This window comes from Schistocerca gregaria, chromosome 1, assembly GCF_023897955.1.
Source record: "Schistocerca gregaria isolate iqSchGreg1 chromosome 1, iqSchGreg1.2, whole genome shotgun sequence".
Classification (NCBI taxonomy): domain Eukaryota; kingdom Metazoa; phylum Arthropoda; class Insecta; order Orthoptera; family Acrididae; genus Schistocerca; species Schistocerca gregaria.
Genome location: NC_064920.1, coordinates 1,191,708,281 through 1,191,724,102, shown reverse-complemented (window position 1 = coordinate 1,191,724,102; position 15,822 = coordinate 1,191,708,281). Strand labels below are relative to the sequence as shown.

Here is a 15,822-nt window from a genome sequence, read left to right as displayed (position 1 = left end):
ATCGGTAATGCTGGAATTCAGTATGGTGTTGGCCCACTCTTAGCCTTGATGACAGTTTCTTCTCTCGCAGGCATACGTTCAATCAGGTGTTGGAAGGTTTCTTAGGGAATGGCAGCCCATTCTTCACGGAGAGCTGCACTGAGGAGAGGTATTGATGTCCGTCGGTGAGGCCTGGCACGAAGTCGGCGTTCCAAGACATCCCAAAGGTTCTATAGAAGTCAGGTCAGGATTCTGTGCAGGCCAGTCCATTACAGGGATGTTATTGTCGTGTAACCACTCCGTCACATGCCGTACGTTATGGAAAGTTGCTCGATAGTGGTGGAAGATGCAAGCGCATTCCCCGAATTGCTCTTCAACAGTGGGAAGCAAGAATGTGCTTAACACATCAGTGTAGGCCTATGCTGTGATAGTGCCAGGCAAAACAACAAGGGCTGAAGCCCCCTCCATGAAAAACACGTCCGCACCATAACAGCAGCGCCTCCGAATATTACTGTTGGCTCTACACACGCTGGCAGATAACGTTCACCTCGCATTCGCCATATCCACACCATGCCATTGGATCGCCACATTGGATACCGTAATTCGTCACTCCACAGAACATTTTTCTACCGCTCGATCGTCCAATGTTTACGCTTTTTACACCAAGTTAGGTGTCGTTTGGCATTTACTGGTGTGATGTGTGGCTTATGAGCAGCAGCTCGACCGTGAAATCGAAGTTTTCTCACCTGCCGCCTAACTATCATAGCACCTGCAGTGGATCCTCAAGTAGTCTGGAATTCCTGTATGATGGTCTGTATAGATGTCTGCCTATTACATGTTAAGACCCTCTTCAACTGTCGGCAGTCTCTGTCAGTCAACAGACTATGTCGGCCTGTACGCCTTTGTGCTGTACGTATTCCTTCACGTTTACACTTCACTATCACACTCGAAACAGTGGACCTAGAGATGTTTACCAGTGTGGAAATCTCGCTTACAGACGTATGACACAAGTGACACCCAATCACATGTACCAGTGTGGAAATCTCGCTTACAGACGTATGACACAAGTGACACCCAATCACCTGACCACTTCCGAAGTCCGTGAGTTCCGCGGAGCGCCCCATTCTGCTCTCTCAGATGTCTAAAGACTACTGAGGACGCTGATGTGGGGTACCTGTCAGTAGGTGGCAGCACAATGCACCTAATATGAAAAACGTATGTTTTTGTCGTTTCCGGATACTTTTGATCACATTGTGTACATTGTCAGCTTCCCAGACATTACATCCGCCATTTCTCACTGAAGTAGGTCCCCTATTAGCATCAGAATGAAACCCCTGCTAGTCCTCCCACTAAGGAAAAATTCCTGGCAGTACGGGGCACTTCAGCCGAATCTTCATTGTCACTCAGAATATTTGTCACGAAGAAACAATTACCGTAACATCATAGCTGAAAAACTCCAGCGTGCAGTAAGTGTGGAGGTTTGTTTTCCTCTCCTCATGGGGCGGCGCTAGCAGCTGGACGAAGCAACTCCGTCGCGATTGCTTAATAATGGTGCAGGGCCCCGACGCTCTCGTCTTCCAAGAGGTGTCCTTCAGCTCCATCTGTGACAATTTACATCTAATCACGCAGCCTTGAATGCCTCGTCGTTCTCATTCACTAGATAGCTCTCAGCGCTTCTAACCTTCGCTGCTGTACGACTGCCGTTGCTATTTAGTACCACGCAGAAAATTTTTCGCAGAAACTGAATGCTGCTGTCTTCACGATGAAAATAATTATCATAATCTTTCACTCTGAAGTGCAAAGGCAAGTTTACTTTCCTTACTTTCACTTTTAATGTCTTCTATGGTGATATACTTTAGGGTAGCTTCGTACAATCACCAGAGAAAGGGCGGTCAGAAGGATCTGCGATATCGATTTGCGAAATTCGTGTGAGCTGTCGTTCAGGTATCTTGACATTTAACGTTGCCATCCAAATAAATATACTCTATCATGAGGGTTTGTTGAGAGTAGTGACTCAACAATCAGTAAGCGAACACTAGACGGAAAAATGACTTACCCCGCGACCCATGGCTAGGGGTGCGTCTTCGTTAGTCATCAGAACATCCTTAGTCCAGAGTTCGAACCCATTTACTGCTGAAATTTTGAATAAAAATCGTCAGCAGTGGCGACCGAAGGCTTCCGGCGTGAAGCGTAATCCAACGGCCCTGGCCAAAGAGCGTGGAGGTTCAAGCCACTCTCTTGCCTCTGGGGTAGGAAACTTCTCCTAACGGGTGAATGAATCAGCAGTGATGAGCGACAAGAGGACGCAGAAGGCAATGTAATCTCTGCGTGAAAGACACGTAATGTGTGTCCACAGAACATGTGGCTCGTGACTGAAGAAATTTTGGCATGACCTCTCCACTGACAAAAGATTCCGGATTAGTTCCCCATTCCGATCCCTGGGAGTGGACTGCCGAGGGGGCCTGAACATGAGGAAAAGGTGGAATAACCAACGGTAAGATAACATTCTACAAGTCGAAGCTTGGAATGTCAAAAGTTTGAAAGTAGGAACAGGATTCGTTATGAATAGTAAGGAAGGGCAGAAATTGGAAATTTGTGGTAAGTTCCTATGGGACCAAACTGCCGAGGTCATCGGTCCTTAGGCTTACACACTACTTAATCTAACTTAAACTAACTTACGCTAAGGACAACACGCAGACCCATGTCCCCAGAGGGAGGACTCGAGCCTGCGACGAGGGTAGCCGCGCGAACCGTGGCTAGGCGCCTGAGACCACGCGGCTACCCCGCTCGGCAAGGAAGGGCAGAGAGTGAGTTACAGTGAATACTTCAGTGATAGCGTTATTCTCATCAAATTGGACAGCAAACCAACGCCGACAACGACAGTTCAAGTAAACATGCCGACGTCGCAAGCAGAAGCCGAAGAGACAAAGAAAGTATATGAGGATATTCAACGGGTACGGTAGCATACTGGCAGTGACATTTTTGTCATTTTACCCGCCAAAGGAGTAAAACAGAGAATGGCTAATGCCATTCAACTGTCCACAGCTCGTGGTCGTGCGGTAGCGTCTCGCTTCCCGCACCCGGGTTCCCGGGTTCGATTCCCGGCGGGGCCAGAGATTTTCTCTGCCTCGTGATGACTGGGTGTTGTGTAATGTCGTTAGGTTAGTTAGGTTTAAGTAGTTCTGATGTTAAGTCCCATAGTGCTCAGAGCCATTCAACTGTATTCTACCGATCGCGTGGAGAGGGGTTCTGGGATGCTCACTAAAGTCAAAGAACACCCTTCCGTGTTTTTCTGTTCTACTCATGTATGTTTGGCTTCCCCAAAAATTAATTCATAGTGAATGCAAAAGGCCAGAATGGAGTCGTTAACTCATTTTTTAAGTTATATTTGGCAGAACTCGTGCATACTGCAGATATAGCTGCGCTAAGACGCTTCTTTAATTCTACAGTGTGCCTATTACAGATAGGTTTGGGATCTAGATGTTGTCCCAAAACTTAACCCTACGTTTTCCTTGCTTTCCTTGTACGTAGAAACTGAATTTTGTGTACTGCTCCTTTTCATAGCTGATTGACAATCCATTTGCCGTGAACTGTGTGTACTTGACATGATTCCTCTTGCCTTCTGTCTCGGGTTCGTCCGTACACGTTTGTTTGACGTTTTCTGACGCCCCGCCTGCACAAGGGCTGTCATTATCAAAGCTTCACGCTCCATTAGTGGTAGCGGACTTGGGGGTGAAGCTTTGATTCGTACTGGCGACACGTCAAAAAATTGTCAAACGTCGGCCAAAGAACCCGGGACAAAAGCCATAGGCATCATATCAACAAGTGGGGAGGAAATCTCTAGAATTGCGTACGTGTTCATATGTTTTTTACATAGTTCATTAGCTGCCTCTTCTGCAAAAGAACTGGTGATGATTTTTAATTCTATACTTGTATCACCTGTAAACAAGGACTAAATTTGCTTCTTATTGGAATGCAGATGGCTCATTTATGTACCAGAAAAAAAACAAGGGACTCAAAACAGACCCCTGTGGCATACCATCTTTGAGTGCTTGAAATTCTAAGTGCATGTTGCTATGAGGTCAATATTGGAACTGATACATTGTTGTAAGATGCACTTACTATCAGGACAAAATACCGTCCGCCACGCACTAAACAGTGGCTTGAGGTGAATGTATGAAAATGAAGACTTATCTGTATAGCCTCGCATGCAACAGCTTCGGTGAGAGGAATCGAAGCTCGGAGGAAGTTGTGGAGCGCAGCTACTCCAGCAGTGTTGTGAGTAGATTGCAACAAGCTGTTGAAATCAAACTGTTGGTTGACAGACTTTAATAGGAACGCAGCAGCGGAATTGCTGTGGAGGAATTCTGCATTCGTAACGGACAAATATCCCCGGGACAGAAATATCACGGCTTGGAGCTGAATGTTCGTAGCCGCAACCGTTGGAGAGAAACGTTAACTACATACTAAGTCCGGCGTCCTGTAAATCTGACTGTGATTCTGAAGAGCAAGGCACTCGCTGTTCGCAGTCGACGCGTTGTGATGACAGACTGGGATGGCAGCCTTCCAGTACTCACAGATGTTTACCGAGGCTTGTCAGCATGACATATCAGTCTCCGCCAGTTTCAAATTGCGGACGATATACGACCTGTGCGCTTGGACTCTCTTTGAACTGAACCGTGAGTTCTCTGTCGTCGTAAAGTTCCGTTTCGTCAGAGATTCTTTCACGTTTCCCTATCTATTTCGCAAAAGTGCATCCTTCAGTAAACTGTGCTACAGCGGTGAAGAACATGGCCCGTCTTCTGGGACTCATCTGCACAGATGACGTCAGTGCCGTTGAAAAGAATTCATATTTTTGTCTTTAACAGGCAGGGATAAAATGTCCTTCCATCTGTTCCGACACGAACAGAGTCCAAGTTTAAAGATTTCCGTATTTATTGCAGGCTTTAACACACATATTACATAGGGGGCTCTTGTGATAACGAAGTTTGCAGACAGCTTTGAGCTGAAAAAAAGTGCCAACTCTAGCTCGTTCCTAAAAAAATCATTTGGGTCAGTTTTTGATTGGTCTTTTAATTCTCAGTTATTTTAAATATTTTTAACAAAAAACGCATAAACGCAATAATTATGCGAGACATGTTAAAGATCAGAACTGAAATGCGTTGCAAGGAATCCTGAACAAGTGCGTGTCACATGGCAGGTGAACGTTCCTTGTACCAAAGTCATCTGGGGATAAAATCACAACATTGGATATTTGAAACTTCTGTGACGCCACACCATGGGGCCACGCTTGTAGCAGTCTCATTACTGATCGCTAACCTACACCGTAACTAGACATTGTTTGTTCTTGAGTTACCAAATGTATATTGTTCCAGAATATGTAAAGGACACGATACAGCAATCAAGACAAAAAAGCTCTTTATCGTCAGTAACATAAATGCATCTGACTCCTTATATTTCAAGAACGCAGCAGATTGTAACATAAACACAGCAAATCTAGAATGAGATTTTCACTCTGAAGCGGAGTGTGCGCTGATATGAAACTTCCTGGAAGATTAAAACTGTGTGCCCGACCGAGACTCGAACTCGGGACCTTTGCCTTTCGCGGGCAAGTGCTCTACCATCTGAGTTCGAGTCGGGCGTGAGTCGTGCTTCGGTAGCTCAGATGGTAGAGCACTTGCCCGCGATAGGCAAAGGTCCCGAGTTCGAGTCTCGGTCGGGCACACAGTTTTAATCTGCCAGGAAGTTTCACAGCAAATCTAAATATGTCTGAAGTACAATGGCTGTGATTTGACAAACATAAGCCTCATCTAGATAAGACCAGGAGAATCTTAAATGAAACTGAGGCCTGGAAAGGTGTGCGAGTGAAGGACATCAAGAAAATGCAGCTACCTGTCCTGGATGTTACCTGCGACATTTGTGAAGAAGAGAAGAACGATCTGATTGAAATGATGCAGTACCTGATAGATAATGACCACTTATAGTTTTACAAAAGCGGAATGAACTTTTCTAAGTTTTTGATGAGTATTGACCTACATCATTTAGAGCTTTTCATTGTATTTCCACTTTCAGTAAGATTTTTATGCTATTACAAAACAGTGTTCGTAATTTCCCTTTGTAACTACATTCACATCATGCTTACTTTCACGTAACACACACATCAGTAGTGCAATTGTCACTATTAACTACCCAGTAAACTCATTTTCCGCAAATTCATTAGTTTGGCACTTAGAGCTTATTTTATTTCAGGTCTTCATTTAGCCTAACTTGTTTTCCTGTCCCTTAAGGAAGCGATACGTAGGAGATTTTACTATATACCTAGATTCGCCGTTTAAATCTTTTTCTTGAAACTTATTGCCTAGGCTTTCGCGAGATAATTTGTTTCTGTCTTCAAACATTTGCCAGTTGCGGTTCTTGGAGCATCTCTGCGGCACTCTCCCAAGGATCAAAAACACCTGTGACTTGATTACGCGAGCTGTCCTTCTTTGTGTGCGTTCAGTAACTCCAGCTTGTCTTAATTTGGTGCTGGTTCCACACCCTTGAGCAATATTCTAGGAAGGCTCTGTTCTGACATATGATTTGTAAGCAATCTTCTTTGTAGACTAATAGCCCTTCCTTAGTATTCTACCAATGAACCTAAGTCTGCGACTGAGGCTTTGTGATCGTTCCATTTAATTGAATTCGCAGGATGACATTCTTTATATGGTGTACCGTTGAATATGAACGACACAGAACTAGAAGTTGTTTAATGGGCGTAATACTGCAACGAGCTATGGAGTACGTTGTGTGGCGTAGTGTTTACCTTCACTAGTTGGTGTGCTGCGAATCACCACTTCAAACCCGATCATCAGCAATTATTTTTTATTTAGTATTTATGATTTCAGGAATGTTCTTGGACCGTTTTTCGTTTTTAATGTTTGTATATTCTGAAATATTCGATATTTATATAAATTGCTGCACTCTCCTTCCAGGAGCACACTTACGCTCTGGCTGTAGAATGTTGTCAGTACTGCTTTGAGAACTTCATTGACGCTGCCTTCGGATTTGGACTCGGTTGTGGTTTCGACGTGATAATATTTTCCTCATACGCGCAGCCTCCTTCCGACTGCACTGTATTGCCTTAGCCTGGGGAGATATAAATACGTCGCCGGTCGTCCGGGACGGCGGCGCCTTTAATGTTTGGAGAAGCTATTCCTGGCGGACACTCCACGCCGCCCGCCACGACTGGAGGAGGGTGCTTTCAACACAGGGTGCCGGAAGGCATACCCTGCACTTCCGCTTCCAGTCCGCAGGAGATACTTTTCTCCCTGTCTCACCCATGCTGCTATCTACCCAGCTATTTTTAATCCTCAGTATCGTTTACTGAATTTTCAGCACAGTCAAAGAAAATTTGGTGCGGGTTGCTTGCGTAACTTGTTTAAGGCATACAGCGAAATCGAGGTAGCCTTACGTGCTATATTCTAAACTAGATTGTTCATAAAAGTTTCCCAGATATAGAAATATATTTAGAGCTTTGCATATAAAATGCTAAAGAGGCTGATAAGGCAAGAATAGGTGTGATACATAAAATGCCAGTAATGAAGAGTCTTATGTTGTTGACGTTGGACTATGATTTGGAAAGTGCAACTGGTCGTGATATAAAAGACAAATTAAAACAATTATTTCTTTCAGTCGCCTTTATTGCCTTTCACGGTCTCTTTCTAGGGTTCAAGTGGTTCAGTGTATAACATTACAACATTTTTAGAAGTTTCTCAAGCACAGTAACTATTATTGTCATCATCAGTGACTAAAATTATAAAGACTGGATTCCTCAGACCATCAAACAACTGCAGTAACCAATAATTATGCTGAAATCTGTACACATTTCTATCGATGTTTCGCAGTATCGACTTACATGGCACTCTGTTTCCATATAAACCCGTACGTAAGACGGAATTAGACCTATTTTTGTTTTGCAAACGATTTTTCTGAATCGCATATGTAAAGAGTACAGTGGTGAGATCTTGAAAACTAAGACTAAAGTCTGGAACAGGTTGTAGCCCGAAAGACAATTATTCTGTGAAACGTGACTTTGGAACATGTACAGGACTCTTCTGCATTCCACACTTAAGTGCCTGCCAGACGGTTCATCGACTGTCTACCGTTCCACTCCCGAAGAGCGCGCGGTACAAATGAATCTTTCCGTGCGAGTTCTGATTTCTCGTATTTTATCACGATGATGATTACTTCAAATGAAGATAATCGTCAACAAAATAATTCCACGTGGCTGGGGAAAGTTGGTGATTGAAATTTCGTGAAAACATCTCGCCGCAAAGCCTTTGTTTTGGTTACTGCCACGCTTGACTCGCGTATCATATCCGTGTTACTGTCGCCCCTGTTTCGCAGTGATACAGAACTAGCTTCCCTTCTTCGAACTTTTTCGATGCCCTCCGTCGATTCTGTCTTCTAAAGATCCCATACCGCGCTGTCAATACTGTTTGGTAAGAATCCAGCAAAGCGCAGCAATTTTACAGGTCAGGGCGAACAAGCGTTATGTAGGCAGTCTCTTTAGTATGTGTATTGAATCTTCTAAGTGTTATTGGCCAATAAAACGCGGTCTTTGGATCGCCTTCCCTGCGACACGTTCTAAAGTGATCTTTCCCGTTTCAATTGTTAGCAACTGTAATCATCAGGTATTTAGGTGAATCAACAGCCTTTGTATTTGTGTGACTCAACGTGTAACCGAAACTTAACAGACTCCTTTTAGTGCTTGTGTGGATGACACCATATATTTAATTATTTATAGCCAGTTCCACTTTCCGCACCTGAATCATTTTCTATCTTCTGTTGACTTTGTGGGTCGGCAAGCCTCAGTATCATCTGCAGAAAATCTAAGAGGACAGCTGAGGTCTCCTAAATCGTTTATATAAAGTAGGATCAGTAGAGGGCATATAACACAACGTTGGGGGACGCCAGAGGTCAGTTTGTTGTACTCGACTATATTCCACCAGTTACTACGAACTGTGACTTTCTGACGGGAAATCACAAATCTAGTCGCACAACTGAGACGCACGCACGCAGTTTGATTAGACGTCTCTTGTAAGAAAAATGTTAAAAGCCTTCTGGAAATCTAAAAATGTGGAATCAGTTTGCATCCCCTGTCAATAGCAGTCGTTAATTCGTGTTAGTAAAGATATGGTTGTGTTTCACAAGAACGATATTTTCTGAATCCGGGCTCACTACCTGTCGATAGATCGTTTTCTTCAAGATAATTCGCAAGTTCGAGCACAGTGTATGCTCCAAAATGCTACCGCAGACTGACGTCAGAGATATGGATCTGTAATTCAGTGAGAAACTCCCAATTTCTTTTTTTTTTTTAACTTCGAGGTCTTTAGATCCGGATGTTTCCCAAACAACGATTGTTTATGATTGCTAAGTATGAAGCTTGTCTATCAGCATACTCTGAGCGGAGTAGGAATCCGACGGCCTGATATTCGAGTTTCGATCCGATAAACATTTTTCATCTGCCAGGAAGTTTCAAATATAATACTTATTGTAAATTCCATGTGACTAAGGCCTCCCGTCGGGCAGACCGGTCGCTGGGTGCAAGTCTTTCGATTTGACGCCACTTCGGCGACTTGCGAGTCGATGGGGATGAAATGGTGTTGGTTAGGACAACATAACACCCAGTCCCTGAGCGGAGAATATCTCCGACCCAGCCGGGAATCGAACCCGGGCACTTAGGATTGACATTCTGTCGCACTGACAGGGGCGGACATAATACTTATTGTAGCTTAATGATAACATATAAATAATGCCTGGTTATAGGAAATCTTGTTGCGGAAAATAAGAAACATATCCCTCATTTAGTGACAATTGTTCTCCATACGCGTATCTATGCGAAATTTGTCCTCTTAGCGTTCCCAGAGATTGGAAGTTGATGGCGTTATTGGCAAAGAGGCTGCTGTTTGCCAGTAACGGCATCAACTTCCAATCTCTGGGAACGCTAAGAGGACAAAATTCGCATAGACACGACGACCGCAGGTGTGACGTCCCGAAGCAGTGAGTCACAGTGGCGGAGGAATTGTTGGGCAAAATAAAAGCAACTTGCTACAAGTTCTCCTCTGTGTTCGTGCCTCGGCAGTGTAGTTCTCAATGGGCCTCGTGTTTGCCGTCACAGCCGTGCTGCGACGTACGAGCAACGCTGCTCAGACATCGCGCTGTATTTCATGACAGATTGCTATCGCTCGTGCTGCTCCCGGGGACTTGAAGCGTATCTGATGCCGCGTTGCTTGCTCCGCCGCCGCGCAGAACATCAAAGCGTGCTCCAGGAGCGCGGGGGAACCCTTGCAAACCGACCCACAGGTGTTCCGTTCGCGACCGCCAACGGCTTATCTGTGCGCCAGCACGCTTCCTTTCTGTCGCTTCGCTTATCCCTCCATCATCGGACGTCACCTGTTTCTTCCGCAGGATGCTGCGTGTCTCTCAAGTCACTCCGCGTCGCCGATTATCATTCCGTCAACGCTTTTGCCTTTGCTTTTCCCACATTTGCATACATACTTCACAAACTATTACATCACTGCTAGTTATTTCCTTCCCTGAGAGAAAACGACTGGCTATAGGCCTCTGTAGTACCCGCCTCAGTGGCCGAGATCGCAGTCAAACGCTAGCTCAGCGTGTTCGGTCAGACGGTTAGCTCCCCTCTGTAATAAAAAGCTAAGTTAATCGATCAACAAAGAACTTAAACGGGTGTCTTCCGACGTCCGCCCCAATCAGCTGCAACGAACGAAAGCGAACAAAAATGAGATTTTAAAAAATGGGTGGGGGGGGGGGGGGGGGAAGAGAGAGAGAGAGAGGAGAGAGAGAGAGAGAGAGAGAGAGAGAGAGAGAGAGCTGGCTGGTCTCGGTAATAAACAACTGAGTGAAGGGACCAACAACGAACTTCAACGGGTGTAATGTGACGTCCGCTACGACCAGATGCAACGAACAATAACGATCAAAATGCAAGAAATAAAGAAAAACAAAAAGCCGCTATCGCACGCTAGTGCGTTGACGCTTGCCTCACAGTTAAGCGGGCTCAAATCCTGGTGGTGGAAAAATTTTACTGCCAGTATTTGACTGCTAAGGGGAGGAGAAGTGGAGGCGTCAAGTTCCTGATCAGCAATCTTTGCACCAATCTGTGTCCTGGATTAAATTTCCAAACAGAAGTGTCTCATAAAGTGAGGGTATGTGATACTGTTAATCACCCATCGAACGGGGCGTTAAGTTCGGCCGCTTGTTATTCGAGAGCAGGGTATGTGCAGTCACCGGCTTTCACCCTCTTCCTTCCCTTCATCCACAACAACACAACGCCGCACGAGCACTTATCGCAGTCCTCCATACAGCACAGACACCTGCTTCACTACACCTGGCTAAAAAAATATGGTTCAAATGGCTCTGAGCACTATGCGACTTAACTTCTGACGTCATCAGTCGCCTAGAACTTAGAACTAATTAAACCTAACTAACCTAAGGACATCACACACATCCATGCCTGAGGCAGGATTCGAACCTGCGACCGTAGCGGTCGCTCTGTTCCCGACTGTAGCGCCTAGAACCGCACGGCCACTCTGGCCGGCACACCTGGCTGAAAGTCAGGTTTCTTTCAGAATAAGTTGTTACAATAGCTCCGTACTTTACAACCATATGCCGATAGACGCTCGTCGAAAGATTCGTACCTAAGGACTGGAAAGTTGCACAAGTCATACCAACACCCAAGAAAAGAAATACGAGTAACCCACTGAATTACAGACCCATATCACTAATGTCGATTTTCAGTAATATTTTCAGTGTTCGAACATCAAGAATTACCTCTCAGGTAACGCTATATTGACATGCGGCGCGGATTCCGAAAAAATCGTTCTTGTGAAACACAAGCAGCTCTTTATTCCCGGAAAGTAATGAGTGTTATTGACAGGGGATCTCAGATTGTTTCGATATCTCTAGATTGTTACGATACTTTTAGATCTCCAGAAGGATTTTGACACCGTTCCTCACGTCAGATTTCCAATCAAACTGTCTGCCTACGGAGTATTGTATCAGTTCTGGCCCCTATATTTGTGATTTTTCTGTCAGAAAATTCGCCTTCGTAGCACCTGACGTAAAGTCACCAAGTGAAAGAGAATTAGTATATGGCGTAATAGGCCCTCCGCTGTTCCTGATCTACTTGAACGATTTAGGAGACAATTTGAGCAATCCTCTTCACCCTGTGGCGCATAGCGTCCACTACAGTGGACAGCTGTTAATGGTCGTTTCTTTGGCATTTTCAATCAGTCCTGAGGCTGCAAATGAACACTGCAATGGGCACTCCCTACTGGTGTTGTGTCCTGCATACATCTGCAGCCTCATGACTGATTGAAAACGCAAGAGAATTGACCAATAAAAGTTGTCCACTGCAGTGAAATTCATGCGCCACAGGGTTAAATTGTTTGCAAATGATGCTGTCATTTACCGTCTTGCAAAATCGTCACATGATCAAAACCACTTGCAAATGATTTAGGCAAGATATCCGTATGGTACGGAATGTGACACTTGACTCTAGATAACGAAAAGTGTGAAATCATCCTCATGTGTACTAAAAGGAACCCGTTAGATTTCGGTTACACGATAAATCACACGAATCTAAAGGCTGTGACTTAAACTAAACACTCAGAGATTACAACTACGAATAGCTTCGACTGTGGACACAGCGAAGCAAAGACTGCGATTTATTGTCAGAAAGAAAATGCAAAAGATCTATTAAAGAGACTGACGATATTACGTTTGTTCATCATCTTTTGGAGAACTGCCGTTCGATGTTGTATCCGCATCTGACAGTATTGACGGAAGACATCGAAAATTTCAAAGAAGGGTAGTTCATTTGGTATTATTGGGAAATACGGGAGAGAGTGCCAGGGATATGGTACGTAGATTGGGATGGCAATCATTAAAACATAGGCGTGTTTCGTTACGGCAGGACCTTCTAATGAAATGTCGGTCAGCGACTTTCCTCTCAGAGTGTGAAAATATATTGTTTGTGCCCATCTATATAGGGAGAAATTATCGTTGTAATAAAATGAGAAAAATAGTGGTTAGCACTCAAAGACTTAAGCGTTCGTTTTCCAAGCTCGCTGTTTGTAAGTGGAATGGTGTGGAAATAGCTTGAAGGTGGTCTGATGATACCTCCATCAGGCACTTAGTTGTGAATTGCAGAGTAATCATGTAGATGCTCATGTGGAGGTCGCATTTCGTACAAGGTCGGAAGAAGGCAATGGTAAACCACCTCCACTTGGCCCTTGCCCAGAAGGGCGGTGTAGGATTGCTGTGAGTGGTCCCCCACGTTCATTCTCTCAGTTTGGGACTTCTTTGATGTACGTCGGAACGATTTCCAATATCCCTTGATTTGTTTGTGCGGTCCTTACGCAAGAAAATATGTGGAGGCAGTAGAATCTTTCTGCAATCTGTCGCAAATGCTGAGTCTCTAAACGTCTTTGACAGCGCTTGGTAGGAACATCTTCTTTCTTCGAAGGATGCCCATCCAAGCTTATGGAGAATATACTTATCTCTCTCGTACTGAAATAAATTAAAGGGACTAAAATGAATGGATCGAGAGGCTGACATAAGTGAAGAGGCAAAGACAGCGAATGTCAACAGTGGAAGCCGTTCAAATACGCCAAGCATGCATTGTGATGAACAACCACTGCGGTCTGGGGCGCTGCAGTCATGGACTGTGCGGCTTGTCCCGGCGGGGGTTCGAGTCCTCCCTCCGGAAGGGTGTGTGTGTTTGTCCTTAGGATAATTTAGGTTCAGTAGTGCGTAACCTTAGGGACTGATAACCTTAGCAGTTAAGTCCCATAAGATTTCACACACATTTAAACATTTTTGAACCATTGCCAGCTGAAAATTTCTACCAAACCGGGTCTCAAACCCAATTTTTTTTTCCCAGCTTACCAGTCCTGTGCATTGAATTTACCCTCCGCCACACACCGTCAGGTGGCTTGTGGAGTATGGATGTAGATGTAGAATGTATGTGTCGAAGGTGAATATAAGTGTCGAAGGTAAAATCGTCGCAGTTTATTACATTTACCAACTATCAAGTACAGTGACGTGAACCATAGTGGTAAAGCGTACAAACCGTCGGTCTTCCTGAATGTCGCGAGTAATTCACGTCATAACGATCCTAGTTTAAACGAAAATTCTGTTTCTAATGCGTTTTTTCGATGGTGTTCTCCCCATACACGGCACAACTGTTTCAAACTGCGTCCGCTACTTTCACTCCTACGTTAAATCCAAAGCGAATAAAATGTCGCAAACGTTACACACTTTCCGTATGACGCTATATTTCCTAAAGCTCAAACAACACTCCTCATAACCTTCAAATAATCTTATGGAGCATTCAGTGGACCGGAGCACGTTACCAGATTCAGTCTTTCATTGTCAGCGATCTGCCAACTTATCATTTCCTAGCACAGACACACAGTTTCTCTCACGGTGTGGTTAATGACAGCAGCACTAAAACATTCGATACATTTCCTTTCTGTAGCTGAGAATATCCTTCTGTCACCAGACGTCACCTGCTTCTACCGTAAAACGCTGCGTGACCATTCATGGCGCGCATACAGGCATTTCAGCAGTCATTGTTCCCACAAGTCCCCGTAAGCGATTGGAGCGGGAAGACCCCATAATTCATGGTGTTATGGAAAGTGTCCTCTGCCATGCACTTCACAGTGGCTTTCAGAAATCTGACATATACGTAGACGTAGAATTACATTACAGGAAATCTACTGCTGGTTGTAGCTTGTAGACTAGCGGCGATATTGCTGTTTGTGACTTGAAAGTGATTTGTTGTATGTTGTCCGCAGGTGTCGCGTTCTAATTCACCGACGGAGAGAGAACCCGGAGAAGGAAAAGCAACTACATCATGCTCTGTAACACGTAAGTCACTGCGAATAGCTACAAATATTAAACAGTGTTAGCCATTTTAGCGTACCATTGATGTCTAGGGGGTTGAGGCGTGACGCCTTCGCATCGCTCCTGTCACTTGTTAGGACGATATCGTTATAGGCATGAGTCATCGACAGATGTCACCAGCTGACATGGACCTGAGTTGCAGAGCTGCACGTAGTTGAACTAGTAGACGGCAGATGTCAGCAGTTGACAGTTAGTACTAGCAGTCGTAGTCAAAACAATGTTGTAAAGTTATGTTTGATTAATATTTAATGTATTTGCATAATTGTTTTATATGTGTACTAGTTAGCAGTGTGAGTGTTGTATGAGTAAAGAAGAACAGAAGTAAATGAAAATTGTTTTGTTTATTCACGAAGTACCAGTTAAACTATACAGGGGATTTACTATAATTAAATGTGCAGTCGGTTAATGGTACTAATAAATCATGAGTAGAACACAAATTAATCGGTAATTTCAGAAGGAGTAATTTTATATTTGATACTTTTCTAGATTTATTTATTTAGCAATTGCCATAGAAAGAAATGTTTTACTATGATTGGTCATTGAAGTAAAGCGCAGGTTAGCGCGGGATAATACTGCAACACGATATCAGCCAATCAGAAAAATGCAGGCTCGCGCCAATCTATGCTGCGCACAAAGCGTTTGTTGTGATCTACGGGGGTCGGGGCTGCGGGTTCGAACTAGTAAGATCTCATCGAAAGCAGCTCCGACGAAAGCACTGTAAAATCGCGGAAAAATGCTAATTACGAGTTCGCGAAGTAGTACAATGTGTATTTAAGTGAACGGTATAGCGGAAGTCGTGTGGAATTTCGGACGGAATATCAAAATTATTGCCTTCGACTGTTAGTTAAAACCGCGTGGCGAGTTGTGCGATATAAG

The 15,822-nt window shown here is 44.3% G+C and overlaps 1 protein-coding gene across 1 annotated transcript in view; it reads left to right on the top strand.

Moving 5' to 3' along the window:
• LOC126284526 (uncharacterized) overlaps positions 1–15,822 on the top strand; it is a 270,111-nt gene that overhangs the window by 63,706 nt on the left and 190,583 nt on the right. Inside the window, exon 3 of the mRNA XM_049983541.1 lies at positions 14,838–14,910. The gene's annotated coding sequence lies outside the window, so the exon portion shown is untranslated. The remainder of the gene's footprint in view (positions 1–14,837; positions 14,911–15,822) is intronic.